Consider the following 17118-nt stretch of genomic DNA (forward strand, 5'->3'; position numbering starts at 1 on the left):
CTGCGCGAGCTGGGGGGCGGGGCTTCCTCCAACGGTGGAGGCGCGCGACGAGCGGATGGCAGCAGTAGGTTTTCGGAGTGGACATACCAGGTAACCACGAGTAAGAACGGAGTGAATGCACCATGTAACGAGTGTAAACCCGCAATGTGCCCAGCAGTGACTGTGCGCCCTGTGGGCACCTGGAATATATCCTAAGTTATGTCAAGCTGTTATTTGCAGTCAACCTGGAGTATGTCTGCTTGGGACTGGGAGTGAGCTTGTGTATCCATCTAGGTCTGGGAGTGGATCATAGAGTCACACAGCACGGCCTCTTCTTGATGAAGGGCTTTTGCCCGAAACGTCGATTTTCCTGCTCCTCGGATGCTGCCTGACCTGCTGTGCTTTTCCAGCGCCACTCTAATCTAGACTCTCGTTTCCAGCATCTGCAGTCCTCGTTTTTACCTACGGTCCAACCGGTCCAAGTCGACCATAATCTCAAACTAAACTAGCCTGCACCTGGCCCACATCCCTTCAAACCTTTTCTATTCATGTACTTAATCAAATGTCTTTTCAATGTTGTAATTGTACCCACATCCACCAGTCCTCAGGAAATTCATTTCACATGCGAACCACCCTCTGGTGTAAAAGATTTGTCCCCATGTCTTTTTAATAAATCGTTCTCCTCTCACCCAAAAGCTGTGCCCCTGAGTCTTGAAATCCCCTATCTTGCATTGATTCTGTCTATACCCCTCATTATTTTATAAACTTCTATCAAGTCTCTTCTCAACATCCTATGCTCCAGTGAAAAAAAACCCAGCTTATCCAGCCTTTCTTTATAAGTCAAACTTTCCATACTCAGCAATATCCTGTTAAATCTCTTCTGAACCCTCCCCAGCTTAATAATATCCTTCCTTTCATTGGGTGACTAGAACTGGACACAGTATTCCAGAAGAGGCCTCACTGTTATCTAGTACAGCCTCAACATGACTTCCCAACTCCTATCCTCAAAGGTCTGAACAATGAAGGCAAGTGTGCCAAATGTCTTTTTAACCACCCTGTCTACACGTGATGCAAACTTCAAAGAATTATGTACCTGAACGTCTAAGTCCCTCTGTTCTACAACATTACCCAAGGTCCTACCATTAATTGTATAAGCCTTACCCTTGTTTGTTCTACCAAAAATGCAAAACCCCACCTTTATACAGATTGATTTGCATATGCCATGTTTCAACACATTCATGTATTTAGAGATAGAGGCCTACAGCACAGAGGCAGGCTATTTGGCTCAAACTGGTCCATGCTGACCAAAATGACTATCAACGCTAACCCTATTTCCCTGCACTTGGCCCATATCCTTCTAAACCTTTCCAATCCATGTATTTATCCAAATGCTTTTGAAAGATTGTTAATGTACCCGCCTCAACCACTTCTGCTGGCAGCTCGTTTCATATACATACCACCCTCTGTTTAAAAATGTTGCCCCTTGGATTCCCTTTTATTCTTTCCCCTGTAACTTTAAACTGATGCCCTCTAAAATTCGATTCCCCAACCATGGGAAAAACACTGAGTACATTCATCCTATCCATGTCTCTGATGTTATACATTTCTATAACATCCCCCACCTCAGTCTCCTAAACTCTAAAGAAAAATGTTCTAGCTTGTCCGACCTCTCCCTATAACTTAGACACTTGAGTCCAGGCAACATCCTTGTAAATTTCTTGATAACATCCTTCCTGTAGCAAGGTGACAAAAACTGAACACAATACTCCAACTGCAGTCTCACCAACGTCCTGTACAACTGCCCATAATTTCTCAACTTCTATATTCAGTGCCCTGACTGATGAAGGCCAGTGTGCAAAAACCCTTCTTCACTGCCCTGCCTACCTGTAACTCCACTTTCAGAGAACTATGCACCTGAACTCCAAGGTCCTTCTGTTCCACTACACTCCTTAGGGCTCTACCATTCACCATGAAACTCCTACTTGATTTGAATTTCCAAAATTCAAGATCTCACACTTGTCTATATTAAACACCATTTGCCACTTTTGGGTCTACTGCAGGGTCCTGCTGCAAATTCTGATAACCTTCAGCGCTGACCACAGTACCTCCTATGTTATTTTCATCTGCAGAGTTAGTAATCATGCCTTGAACCATCTTATCCAAATCATTGATCTAGATAGCAAACAGCAATAGGCCCAGCACCAACCTGTGAGGCACTCCACTAATCACAGTTCTCCAGTCCAACAAGCATCCTTCCTTATTACCCTCTGCTTCTTACCATCAAGCATATTGTGTATACAACTTGTTGCTTCCCCCTGAATTCCGTGTGATCTAACCTTCCAGGACATCCTACCATGTTGTGAGACTTGAAAGGGTTCAGAAAAAATTTACAAGGATGTTGCCAGGGTTGGAGAATTTGAGCTACAGGGAGAGGCTGAACAGGCTAGGACTGTTTTCCCTGGATCATCGGAGGCTGAGGGGTGACCTAATGGAGGTTTACAAAATTATGAGGGGCATGGATAGGATAAATAGACAAAGTCTTTTCCCTGGGGTCGGGGAGTCCAGAAATAGAGGGCATAGGTTTAGGGTGAGAGGGAAAGATATAAAAGAGACCTAAGGGGCAACTTTTTCACGCAGAGGGTGGTAAGTGTATGGAATGAGCTGCCAGAGGATGTGGTGGAGGCTGGTACAATTGCAACATTGAAGAGGCATTTGGATGATTACATGAATAGGAAGGGTTTGGAGGGATATGGGGTGGGTGCTGGCAGGTGGGACTAGATTAGATTGGGATATCTGGTCGGCATGGATAGGTTGGACCGAAGGGTCTGTTTCCATGCTGTACATCTCTATGACTCTATGTGGAACCTTATCAAAGGCTTTACTGAAATCCATATAAATTACGTCTACCGTCCTGCCCTCATCAACCTTCCTTGTCAAAGAACTCTAACAAATTTGTGAGGCATGATCTCCCACGCACAAAGCCATGCTGACTATTCCTAATCAAACCCTGTCTTTCCAAATGCATATATTATCTTACCTCAGAATCTTCTGAAATAACTTACCTAGCACAGATGTTAGGCTTACTGTTCAATAGTTCCCAAGTTTTTCTTTGCAGCCTTTCTTGAACAAGAGCACAACAGGGATCGGTTCTGGGTCCTCTTTTGTTTGTCATTTTTATAAATTATTCGGATGAGAATATAGAAGGCATGGTTACTAAGTTTGCGGAAGACACCAAAATTGGAGGCATAGAAAATCTTCTTTGCTGTCTATGAAGGGATCTTGATCAAAGTGAAGAGGCAGTTGTTCCCGGGAATATCTCCGGGACACCCACACCAATCAACCCCACCGCCCCGTGGCCCAATATTTCAACTCCCCCTCCTACTCTGCGAGGACATGCTGGTCCTGGGACGCTTCCACCACTGCTCCCTCACCACCCGACGTCTGGTGGAAGGACGCCTCATCTTCCACCTCGGAACACTTCAACCCCAGGGCATCAATGTGGACTTCACCAGTTTCCTCATTTCCCCTCCCTCCATCTTACCTCAGTTCCAACCTTCCAGCTCAGCACTGTCCTCATGACCTGTCCTACCTGTCAATCTCCCTTTCCACCTATCCACTCCACCCTCCTCTCTCTTCCCAGCCACCTCCCCCTGGAGGCTTCCTGCCTCTATTCCTGACGAAGGGATTCTGCCCGAAACGCGGTTTTCCTGCTCCTCGGATGCTGCCTGACCTCCTGTGCTTTTCCAGCACCACTCTGTTCTAAATTCTGGTTTCCAGCATCTGCAGTCCTTACTTTTGCCTAGGCACGAGGAGTGCTCCTGTTGTGTATCCAGCGTGTTCTGTGAGTCAGGTCTTTGCCCTGCAGGTACTTTTGTGAGCCTGGACTGTGTCCAATTAGCACTGACGGTGAGCCCATAGCGTGTCCACCGAGGACTGGGGTTGAACCCAGAGCACATCCATCGGGTACTGAGAATGAGCCTGGAGCTCTTTTATTCTGATTGAGGGGGAAGCCCAGAGAACATCTGGCAGGCATTGGAAGTTAACCTGGAATGACTCAGATACTGGGAGTGAACCTGGAGTGTATCCATCACGTGTTGCGAGTGAGTTTGTGTATGGCAGTTATTGAGAATGGATCATGTCCACCAAGGACTGGGAGTGCACCCGGAGCATGTTGATCTGGTCTGGCAGTGAACTCAGAATGTGTCCAGCAATGATTGGCTTGATCTCTGAGTATGTCCAATAAGGATCTAGCATGAGCCCAGGGTCCAGCAGTTATTTGCAGTGAACCTGGAGCATTTCCACCAGGGGCTGGGAGTGAACAAAATGGGTTCAGCAGTGGCTGGGGGTGAATGCCGAGTGTGTCTGTTGGGTAAAGGAGCGAGCTGGAGCACATCTGGCAGAAGGTGGGAATGGGCCAATAGCTTATACTTTGGGCACTGAGAGTGAGCTCCGAGGAACATCCCAGAGATTCTCTGAGTGTACCCAGAGTATGCCTAGATTGAGTGTTGTGAGTCAATCCAGAGCATATCTGTAAGGTGCTGCAAATGAATCCAGGTTATGTCTGTCAGGTGCTGGGAGTGGCCCGCAATGGCTCTGGCACGTAAAGGGAATGATCTCGGAGCATGCCCATCAGTGAGATGTCTGGTAGCTACTAGGAGTGCACCTGGAGTCTGTTCATTGGGTATTGGGAGTGAACTCAGAATGTATCCAGGACACGCTGGGAATAGTCTTGGAATGTGTCCACCAAGATTGCAAGTGAGCATAGTGTGTCTCCGGCATATACTGGGAATGATCCCAGAGTGTGTCTAGCATGTATCAGGAAAGATCCTGAAGTGTGTCTGGTAGCTAGCTGAAGTAAGACACAATCTGGGTTATCAGGTGTCAGCGGTGAAGCTGGAGCACAACCGACAGGTTGTTGGAGCAACCCCAGAACATGTCAAGCAGGGACTGGGTGAGAGCGTGTTGTGTGTCTGCAAGGAACAAGGAGTGATCCCAGAGTCTGTCCAACGTGTTTTGAGAGTGAGCGTGATCCTTGCTCAGCAGGTACTAGGCAAGATTCTAGAGTGTATCTGGTATGTTCTGTGGGTGATCCGAGACTGTATATGGCAGGAGTGGATGTGTGCCTGGAGTGTATCTGACGGGTACCAGCCAGGAGTGAGCCCAGAGATTATCTGGCAGGCACTGAAAGTCCGCAAGGTGTTTGTCATGGAGTCATAGAAATGCACAGCATGGAAACAAACCCTTCGGTCCAAATCGTCCATGCTGACCACATATCTCAACCCAATCTCATCCCATGTGCCAGCACCCAGCCCATATCCTTCCAAACCTTTCATATTCATATACCCATCCAGAAGTCTGATAAATGTTGCAATTGGATCAATCTCCACCACTTCCTCTGGCAGCTCATTCCATACACACACCATCCTCAGCGTGAAAAAGTTGTCCGTTAGGACTCTTTTATATCTTTCCCCTCTCACCCTAAGCCTATGCCCTCTAGATCTGTACTCCCCCACCCCAGGGAAAAAAAACTTTGTCTATTTATCCTATCCATGCCCCTCATGATTTTATAAACTCTATAAAGTCATCCCTCAGCCTCCGATGCTCCAGAGAACACAGCCTTTTCAATCTCTCCCTATAGCTCAAATCTTCCAACCCTGGCAACATGCTTATAAATCTTTTCTGAACCCTTTCAAGTTTCACAACATCCTCCTGATAGGAAGGAGATGAGAATTGCACATAATATTCCAAAAGTGGCTTAACCAAGGTCCTGTACAGACACAACATGATCTCCCAGCTCCTATACTCACTGTTGTGATCAATAAAGGAGAGCATACCAAACGCCGCCTTCACTATCCTATCTACCTGCGACTCTACTTTCAAGGAGCTATGAACCTGCACTCCAAGGTTTCTTTGCTCAGCAACACTCACTAGGATCTTACCATTAAATGTATAAGTCCTGCTAAGATTAATTTTCCCAAAATGCAGCCCTTCGCATTTATCTAAATTAAACTCCATCTGCCACTCCTCAGCCCATTGGCTCATCTGATCAAGATCCCATTGTAATCTGAGGTAACCTTCGCTGTCCACTACACCTCCAATTTTGGTGTCATCTGCAAACTTACTAACTATACCTCTTATGCTCACATCGAGATCATTTATATAAATGTGAGAAATACTGGACGCAGCACCAATCCTTGTGGCACTCCACTGGTCACAAGCCTCCAGTCTGTAAAACAGCCTTCTACCACCACCTTCTGTCTTCTACCTTTGAGCCAGTTCTGTATCCACATGGCTAGTTCTCCATGCATTCTATGAGATCTAACCTTGCTAACTAGTCTCCCATGGGGAACCTTGTCGTATGCCTTACTGAAGTCCATATCGATCACGTCTACTGCTCTGCCCTCATCAATCCTCTTTGTTATTTCAAAAAACTCAATCAAGTTTGAGAGACATGATTTCCCATGCACAAAGCCATGTTGACCATCCCTAATTATTGCTTGCCTTTCCAAATACATGTACATCCTGTCCCTCAGGATTCCCTCCTACAACTTGCCCACCACCAACGTCAGGCTCACTGGTCTATAGTTCCCTGGCTTGTCCTTACCACCTTTCTTAAATAGTGGCACCACATTAGCCAACTTCCAGTCTTCTGGCACCTCACTTGAGGTAATCATTGTTTAAAATATCTCAGCAAGGGGCCCAACTATCACTTCCCTAGCTTCCCACAGAGTTCTAGGGAACACCTGATCAGCATCCAGTACTTCTTCCTCTGTAATATGGACCGTCTATTTCCCTACATTCTATGTCTTCCAAGTCCTTTTCTACAATAAAAACTGATACAAGTACTTATTTAGTATCTTCCCCATCTCCTGCAGCTCCCACACAAAGGCTGCCTTGCTGATCTTTGAGGGGTCCTATTCTCTCCCTAGTTACCCTTTAATGTATTTGTAAAAACCCTTTGGATTCTCCTTAACTCTATTTGCCAAAGCTATCTCTGTCCCCCTTTTTGCCCTCCTGATTTCCCTCTTAAGTATACTCTATTGCCATTATATTCTTCTAAGGATTCGCTCAATCTATCCTATCTATACCTGACATATGCCTCCTTGTTTTTCTTAACCAAACCTTCAATTTCTTTAGTTGTCCAGCATTTCCTATACCTACCAGCCTTTTCTTTTACCCTAACAGGAAAATATTGTCTTTGGATTCTCGTTTTCTCATTTCTGAAGGCTTCCCGTTTTCCAGCTGTCCCTTTAACTGCGAACATGTGCCCCCAATCAGTTTTTGAACGTCCTTGCCTAATACTGTCAAAATTAGCCTTTCTCCAATTTAGTACTTTAACTTTGAGATCTGGTCTATCCTTTTCCATCACTATTTTAAAACTAATAGAATTATGGTTGCTGGCCCCAAAGTGCTCCCCCACTGACACCTCAGTAACTAGCTGTGTCTTATTTCCCAAGAGTTGGTCAAGTTTTGCACCTTCTCTAGTGGGTACGTCCACAAACTGAATCAGAAACTTTTATTGTTCACACTTAACAAATGCCTCTCCATCTAAACCCTTAACACTATAGTAGTCTCAGTCTATGTTTGGAAAGTTAAAATCCCCTATCGTAACCACCCTTACTTACAGATAACTGAGATCTCCTTAGAAATTACTCAATTTCCTGCTGACTATTAGGGGGTCTATAATACAATCCCAATAAGTTTATCATCCCTTTCTTATTTCTCAGTTCAACCTGGATGTATTTCTGGGAGTATCCTCCCCCAGTACAGCTGTAATGCTATCCTTATCAAAAACACCACTCCCCCCTCCTTTCTTGCCTCCCTTTTGGTCCTTCCTGTAGCATGTGTATCCTGGAACATTAAGCTGCCAGTCCTGTCCATCCCTGAGCCATGTTTCTGTAATTGCTATGATATTCCAGTCCCATGTTACTAACCATGCCCTGAGTTCATCTGCCTTCCCCTGTTAGGCCTCTTGCACTGAAATAAATGCAGTTTAATTTATCAGTCCTATCTTGTTCTCTGCTTTGTCCCTGCCTGCCCTGACTGTTTGACTTGCTTCTTTTCTCAACTGTAGCAGTGTGACTGGAACTTAGTGCTGAATTTTTTTAATTTCAAAAATATACTTTATTCATAAAATAATTTGATGGTCATGCCATACATACGTAAACATTTGCATACAGAGATCAGAATTTATCATTTATATATACAGGTCTGTACATTTATCAATCATATGTCCATATATTTAGCTGAGACGTCAGCAGAGCCCAAAAGACTGCATGAGCCCCTGTTCTTCTTAGGCAGGCAGATGTTACACAGTGGTCTTTTCCCACCGTGCCTTGGTAGCAGCTGCCCCAAGCTTCAGCGCATCCCTCAACACGTAGTCCTGGACCTTGGAATGTGCCAGTCTGCAACACTCAGTCGGGGTCAACTTCTTCAGCTGGAAGATCAACAGGTTTTGGACCTGTGCTCTATGGAGCTCTGTGCTCCAGAGAGCGCCCTTTCCTTTCACTGAGTTGATGATCCTCCAGGCACAGTTGATGTTCATCTCGGTGTGCATCCTGGGGAACAGACCGTAGAGCACAGAGTCCTGCATCACTGTGCTGCTCGAGATGAACCTCGACAATCGCCACTGCATTCCTCTCCAGGCTTCTGCATAGGCACATTCCGGAACTTAATGCTGAATGCACAGGCAAGCACTTGGAGTTAGTGCAGATTGTGTCTGGCAGGTACTGAAGGAAGTGCATTGTCTTTCTAGGCTCACTTCCTAACAGTAGCAGTGAGAATAATGATGATTACTATGTAGCAACAAACGAGAAACATAAGGGTCCACTAGTAGATAATATTAAATGTTACGAACATTAGAAAGTGAAGCTGAAGGCTCTATGTCGAATTCATATAGCATTTCTAACAAAACAAAAGAGTTGACAGCACAAAATTTTGTATAATCTCAGAGAATCATAGAATTTTTGCAGTACGTAAGGATACCCTCTGGCCTATCGAGTCCATGCCAGTCATCAGACATCCATCTATTTTAATCCTGTTTTCAAGTACTTGGCCCGTAGTCTTGTATGTTAGGGCACTTAATGTTCATCTAAAGAGCTCTTAAATGTCTTGAGGGTTCCCGCCTCTACCATCTTCTACCAGATGTCCACAGCTCCCCGGGAGAAGAAATGTTTCCTCAAAACTAATCTAAATCATATTACTTTAAAACTGTATCTGTTTGTTATCTGTTATTTGTGGGAATCAAAGATTGTGAAGGAGGATAGAAAAGAATAGAGTTTAAGTCACAATCAAATCATCTATGATTTTAATTCAATAGCAGGACAGGCTCGAGAAGCTGAATGTTCTCCTCGTAATACCTAAAGGTATATGGGCTAAGCAAGGAAGGGTGAAATCTGGCCTTGGAGAGAGCCTCGGTATAATGTAGTTTCCAGCTGCTATACTAGGATACTTTGGCTTCCCTTCGACTAGGCATAACAGCTGTAGGAGCTATAGCAAAATTTACAGCCATAGGATAGTCTTCTCCCATTAAATACAAGATGTAAATTTACCTAATGCCAGCATTTAAAATTGTTGATTTGTATAGTAAAGGTGCTTGGTTACCTGCGCAAGAAAGCCATCGATGAGACTTGTACCTTAAACTTATGTAGAAATAATAGTTGTGTTCGGTAATTCTTGAACTATTTAGCTGGTTTCACAACTTGAGAAAATATTATTCATATAGATTAATGAAATGAGTGTCTGCTATGATCCCAAAAATGCTGAAGGAGACTTTTCTTCATTCGGCTTTATGTCAAGCTGCAATCAATAGTAGTGCAAGCTTATATACAACCACCTGATGAAAAAGCAATGCTTTGAAAGCTAGTGCCTCCATATAAACCTGTTGAATTATAAACTGGTGTTGTTTTTTAACTGTTTTTGAACTTTTTCACTCCAGTCCAACACCAGCACCTCCAAATCATGACTAATAGATACAGTTTTGACAGAATTATTTGGAACCCAAGATCACACTTCAATTTTTTAATTGCATTTATTAACTAAAAGCAACGATATTTTGGCACTAGAGCGCTGTTTCACTTGGTGATCTTGTTTCACGTTTCCTCAAAATGTTCTTTAAATTGCAGACTTGTGTTTTTCTCATTACCTTTTAGAATATTTTCATGCTAGAAATGTCTTGCTCTCTCCAAGTTTGACATTCAAATTGACTGCACAAATCTCTTCCCTCATGCCATTTATTCTCCCAAGGACTTTAACAGTTAACCTTTCTAATGTATCACTGATATTGCCATATTTACAACAAAAAACTTTCAGTTCCTCTATCCTGATTATATATGCTCCACTGACAATTGTCTGAAATTTAATTTCTCTATGTAGAATTTATTTTGCTTTGCTGAGTTTTTGCTCCAGTTAAGGATGCTCCTGCTATTTTACTCTTTTCTTCATTTTTTTCTCATAGATTAACCACAAATGATTTTAGAATAGTTTTGCCTTTTCTTGCCACCTTTGTTTTCCAATGGGACTGTCTGTGATATTCTTTATTCTTTCAGAATCACTCTCATTAGTTAATCTTTCACAGGTATTTTCAAGGAAACTGCAATCCATGCAACTATAGTTAGTTTAGTTTATAGGCCATTAAATAATGTCCCAAGTGAGGCAATCTAGTCTGCTGTATTTAATGTTGTTCGTTCAGTTACTCATGTATTGGGACAACAGACGAATTAGGTTCAACAGCAGAAATTGATGGGAAAACGCAGCAGGTCTTCCAGCATCTGTGGAGAGAAAACAAAGTTAACGTTTCGGGCCCTTCTTCAGAACCAATTAGATGATTGTTTTGTCAATCATCTTTGTTCTGTTTTGACATGATTTCCATTCAGTTTTCCTTATCGACTCACCTCTTTGGATCTTACAAGGTGCTGGTGAGACCACACCTGGATTACTGTCATTTCATTGAAAGCAGTTCAGAGAAAATTCACTAGATTGATCTTTAGTTTGGAAGGATTGTCTTATAGGTAAGTGTTAACCAGGTTTGGACACTGGAGTTTTAAAGAATGAGAAGTGATCTTGTTGAAATATATAGGATTCTTAGGGTGCTTGACAGGGTAAATGCTAAGAGAATGTTTCCCCTCATGAGAGAGTCTAGGACAGGAGAATAAAGGAGTGCCATTTTACAACTGAGAGGAGGAGGGATTTCTTCTCTGAGGGTTGAGAGCCTTTAGAACTCGTTACTACAGGGTGGTGTTGGGGCAGAGTCCTTGTCTACATTTAAGGCTGAGATAGATTCTTGATCAATTGGGGAATCAGGTGATACAGGGAAACCACAAGAATGTGGACGTGAGGAATGTCAGATCAGCCACAATCTACTTGAATGGCGGAGCAGATTCAAGGAGCCGAATGACCTCCTCCTGATCCCATTTCTTGTAGTCTTATCTCAGCATTTTGTTTTGATCTCCTAGACTGTATTTGTGAAGCAATATGTAAATTTGGGGAACTGTCTTTAACCATCTTTAAAAACTTCAAAATGTAGTTGACCTTCAGGAGTCTGTCATTAAAATTTCATCATTGTTCTTTATATTCTGGAGCTATTTTATTGTATTTATCCTTCTCATATCTGCATACTCTCCCAAAGCTGCCAATGTAAATATTCAGCTTTCTTTTTTACATCTAGTTACAATCAATGGTTCCATTTGCTGTTTCTTTGTAATAGGAATTAACATTTCTGTGTTCCTCACCTTTGTGTTGGTTTGCCCCTTCCGCCTCGGAACACATCAACCCCAGGGCATCAATGTGGACTTCAACAGTTTCCTCATTTCCCCTTACCACACCTCACCCTAGTTCCAAACTTCCAGCTCAGCACTGTCCCCATGACTTGTCCTACCTGCCTATCTTTTTTTCCACCTATCCACTCCACCCTCCCCCCGCCCCCGACCTATTAACTTCGTCCCCTTCCCCATTCACCTATTGTACTCTATGCTACTTTCTCCCCACCCCCACCCTCCTCTAGCTTATCTCTCCACGCTTCAGGCTCTCTGCCTTTATTCCTGATGAAGGGCTTTTGCCTGAAACATCAATTTCGCTGCTCCTTGGATGCTGCCTGAACTGCTGTGCTCTTCCAGCACCACTAATCCAGAATTTTGTTCAGCTAGTCCTACATCGGTTTGGATGGAAATTTACAACTGAAACGTAAACTTGTCATTGCTAATCCTTATTGAAGGTTTCAAAGCAGCTATGTAATTCCAGTATTACATATTTCCAAAATTTGGAATCCATTTGGAACATATACTTGCTTAAATTCCTGTAGTCCCTTTGTTATATTTAAAGCTGCTCATCCTTTGTTCTGGATACACTGTTGAAACGTCAGCACATATCATTCTGCATTTTAAGAAGGTCAAAAGAAGAAATGCAGGGATTTACCAGCCAGTAAGCCTAACAACTGTGGTGGAAGTCTGCAATCAAGAGTGGGATAACTGAAAACCTCGAAATTTTCAGTTAATCAAGTATACCAACATGGATTCAAGATAGGTAGGCTATACCTGACAAACCTCATTGAATTATTTGAAGAGGTGACTTGGAGTGGAATCTCTATGGATTTGTTTATCTGGACTTCAAGAAGGCATTTAATAAAGACCACATAAGACATTTAACTAAGGTAGAAGCCATGGAACCGAAAACAAATTACTGAAGACAGGAAGTAGGTATAATAGGTAGACACTCAAATTGGCAGATTTTGGACAATGGTGTCTGACAAAGATCTGTGTTAAGGCCTCATTTATTCACATTATTTATTCGCAATTTAGTCACGTATGCTGATGACGCAAAGTTAGGTGGCATTGTAGACAGTATAAATGACAGTAAAAAATTCCAAAGGGATATTGATAGACAAAGTAAATGGGAAAAACTGTGGCAGATGGAGTTCAAAATAAGCAAGTATTAATTTTGGACCAAACAAGGATAGATTGAGGCATTTTGCAGATCATATGAAATTAAATACACTGGATGTCCAAGGAAACTTGGGGATTCAGGAGCATAAATCCTTAAAATATCACAAATTTTATAAGTTTGTTATTGTAACAGAGTAAAAAAATTTCAATAAATATATGTCTAAACAAATCACAAGCAGGTGCAGAGAATAATCAAGAAAGCTAATGGAATTGCTGACCTTTATGTCTAAAGAACTGACATACAAGGATTCGGAAGTTATACTGTAGTTACAAAATCCTGCTTTGACCCCACTTAGAGTACTGTGAGCGGATATAGACACCACACCTTGGGAAAGGTAAATTGGTCTTGGAGGGAAGATAATATACATCTACAAGAATGGTAACTTAATTCCTGAAGTCAGATATGAAGAGAGATTATATAAATTAGGCCTATTTTCTCTAGAATTGAGAAGGTTAAGGAATGATCAACCCAAAGTCTTCAGGATAATTTTGGGAAAAGAAAGGTTAGATTAACTATTGCTACTTGAGGATTCTAGAACAAGGGGGCATAGACCAGAATTAGGTCCGGACATTCAGGAGAGATGTTAGGATGCACTTCTATACATAAAGGGTGGTAGATGTTTGGAACTCTTGTACAAATGGCAGAGGATGCAGCATCAATTATTGATTTTAGATCTGTGATGAATGAAATTTTGTTAGGCAAAAGTATTGAAGATTGTGGGCCAAAGGCAGATTTATGGAGTTAAACCACAGATCAGCCACGATCCCATTGAAAGACGGAACAGGCTTGAGGTGCTTAGTGGTCTACTGCTTTTCTTATGATTTGTTTATTTCCAAGTTGCTAGAGGTATAAGAAATTGACTTGTGATGTTCTACACTAAGTGACTGATTTGGCTATACATAACAGCAGACTCCAGGGATTTTATTCCTGCCAAAACTGACAGGGCTTACTTTGTTCTAATGCTTTTTTTTTCAATTTATGCTGCTCTGCTTTACATCTTGATCGACTGACAATGTGGGAAGCACGTTTGATGTCTTGTCTTTTAGAGATGAATTAGTTCGCCATAAAGTTGACTTTTTAGACAAATCCTATTCAAAATTTAATCTGCTTTCATTTAAATGGAATAGAAATTTATTCTCACATATATTTGTCACCACACCACAGTGCCTATATTGGCATCTCTAGATAAATAAAAGATGCCCATGTTTCAGCATGGCATATCAGGATAGATTAGTAAGTTTTAGGTAACTTCCATCATGCCTTAAACAAGAATAGTTAGAGTTTAAAAGCTGGAAGACATGAAACACAATAAATCTGAATGAATCCAGGATACTGTTATAGGATCTTGGAGAAATTGATTGCTACAAGAAGCAGAACCATTGTATCAGCCAAAGGCAAATTTGGTAGGATATTATTGATAGATGAGGCGCTAGAGGCATGGTGCATGGAACGCTTTTGGGAGATTCCCAACCAGCCCAGCCCCAATTCCACAATCGAGTTCAGTGGCAGTTTTGCATGTCAACAGCTGAATGTCAAAATGGAAGAAACTTGCCAGATGAGAGGTCCAAAGAGCTATCAAGAACCAGAAGAACAGCAAAGACTCCTGGCAGCAATGAAGTAGCAGCAGAGCTATTGAAACATGGCAAGAACACTGTCACATAGAGCGTACAGACCAATTTAACAAGGTCTCGAAGACTTGTAGAGTAGTCATAGCCAGGTTATCAATGAGAGGGAACCTTAGCAACTGAAACAACTGGAGAGCCATAATTGGCTGTCGGTACTTGGCAGTCTTCAGCACAGTACTTCAAAGACTGAAATCAGAAGTTGACTGTACCCATCACAAAGAACAAGCAGGTTTCTAGGTTGGCAGATCATGCTGCAAGCAGATGAGGAACATCAAAGAGCACAGCCAATTGTCAATTTCTTTGTTATCACCTTTATTGATTTCTAGAAGACTTCCTGTAGCATTCATCGGCAATCAGTCTGGTACATCACAATACAATGTGGCATCCTGAAGTGTATATTAGCATCTTCAAAGCTATATACCAGTTACTACAGTTGCTGCATTAAGATCAGCACAGGCACTGTGGATTCCTTAAACATCATCATAAGGGTATGGTACTGCTACATTTTCTCAACTTTTTCCTCTTGATTACTGATTTCGTATTGAGAAAGATGGTGGGTGCAGACTTCGACATCCTGTTGCAACACAACAAGTTGATGATTTCTCTCTGCTGGACCAAGCATTGCATACACTCCAAGCTGTGACCATTAGTCTTGAGAATATTGATATTTAGGTTGATGTATGCATCATTGTAAGAAGGCTAAGACAGTGATGACTAAGCAATAAGACCCCCTACCCCAATCAGCACTGAATATCAGAATACCAAGGATGTTGACCATTTCCCTCCATCTAAGAATTAGCATGTCTACGGAGGGTGAAATAGAGATTCATACAAGAAGTGGTGAAGCAATATCAGCCCTCCAGTTCCTTCATGTAGTTGAGGTAGCCAATGTCATGGTCAGCCATGAAGCTATGACGCTCTATGTCCATTGTGGTACCAGCTGCAATCTGTGCCAGCAAGACATAGAAGAAAATGACAAAGATATCATGTATGCTTGACATCTTTCATCATTGTTGACTGTGTATGATCTTCATCATCAATTGGGGAGACAACATCACCAATGTAGTACCAAGACAACTGAAACAGGCATGACACATATTTTTGTTTCCTGAATGTACTCCAGACCAGAGTGGCAGTAGCATGGATGCCGTCAGTGGAAAAAGAAGGTAGGGCCCTAAGGAAGATCTGGCGAAGTACCTTCAAGAGCAGGACAGCACCTGATCTGGAGCAAAATAAATTGAAAGGAACCAGGGCTAATGGTGGACTCTTGCTGCCCATTGACTTGCACAGGTCCGCAGGAGCTAAGTAACTTCTTGTAACAAAATAATTGTGATTATATCTTTCACTTTAAGTGATTCTTCAAATATAACTTCTCTAATTGCTTTAAGTTTTTGATTTAACAAAAATTATTGTATTGACAGAAATAGCTGTCATGTCCTTCTGCAGTGCAGCTTACATACTGTGGGAAAAATAATCTAAAGAATCTTCCTGTAAGTAACCTGCCTACATTGTCTGTATTGCATGGGTTATAAAGTGTAAGAATTTTTTTTAAAGTCCTATTTAAAATAACAGTTTTCATTCCTGTAACAGCATTTCACCTGTCCCTGGGTAAAAAGGATCTTATAGTTTTGTATTTAATTATTCTTTCCAAAAATAGTGCACCAATAAAAAAAAACAATCTAATGGTCTTGAATAATGCTTTGGTGATATTTAGGACAAGCTTGGTCCTCTGAATTTCTATGCTCATAAACCATTCCTGGTAACCTCACTTCCTACCCCCGACTCCCTTTCTAGCCTCTTCCCCCTCCCTTCCACTCCTCCCTGCTACCAACCGCATTCATTCCTCCCATTGACTAACCAGTTCATACTCTTTGCCTGTCTTCACTTATCCCTACCTCACCTCACCCCACCCCACCCCTGCCACCCCCTCTATCTGCAGCTCCCCCTACGCTAAACCGCTCCCCCCCACCCCAGTCCTGAAGAAGGGTTACACCCGAAACGTCAACTTCTCCACCAACTGATGCTACCTGGCTTGCTGTGGTGTTCTAGCCTCTTGGCTGTCTACCATGGATCATTCCTAGCTGCTATTGGTTGATAAATTATTCTAAAACAAACTTCACTGATCTAAAGTGGATGATCTAACACTTTGCACATTAAGCTGCAACTCAGATGTTAACAGATCTCTATTCTGACATGGGTGAAATATTTTTATTTTAATTTACTCTAATTATTTTCAGCATATTCAGAGAACAGTCAAGTTTGAGTTGCAATTTGTACTTGCACATTTTCAATTTAAAAAACACCATGCATAATCTGTTCAAAAACTGAATATTTCATAAAATAAATCCTTGCAATGTTTACTGATTTGAAGTAATAATATCTAATGGTAGGTAAAAAAGAATTGATGGTATGTCAGCACCATTAAATATTTTAAAATATGTTTTGCAAGTGAAAAATTATAGCTTTGGTCGGAGAAGCAGAAAGGGAAAGTTATGTATCCACTTAGCCAAAATTTACAGTAGTTATAATTAGTTATGGTATGAATTCTCAGAACTAGAATTGATGGTGGAAGTGA

The 17118-nt window shown here is 42.0% G+C and overlaps 1 protein-coding gene across 5 annotated transcripts in view; it reads left to right on the forward strand.

Moving 5' to 3' along the window:
• Positions 1–32: 32 nt before the first annotated feature.
• The window catches only part of pms1 (PMS1 homolog 1, mismatch repair system component), a 108188-nt gene continuing 91102 nt past the window's right edge, over positions 33–17118 (forward strand). For 4 of the 5 annotated variants that reach the window (XM_060827996.1, XM_060827999.1, XM_060828001.1 and 1 more), the window contains exon 1: positions 33–90. The gene's annotated coding sequence lies outside the window, so the exon portion shown is untranslated. Of the gene's footprint in view, positions 91–16010; positions 16034–17118 lie in introns of those variants that run through there. The other variant, XM_060827997.1, reaches the window with a different exon arrangement.

This window comes from Hemiscyllium ocellatum, chromosome 7 (genome assembly GCF_020745735.1).
Source record: "Hemiscyllium ocellatum isolate sHemOce1 chromosome 7, sHemOce1.pat.X.cur, whole genome shotgun sequence".
Classification (NCBI taxonomy): domain Eukaryota; kingdom Metazoa; phylum Chordata; class Chondrichthyes; order Orectolobiformes; family Hemiscylliidae; genus Hemiscyllium; species Hemiscyllium ocellatum.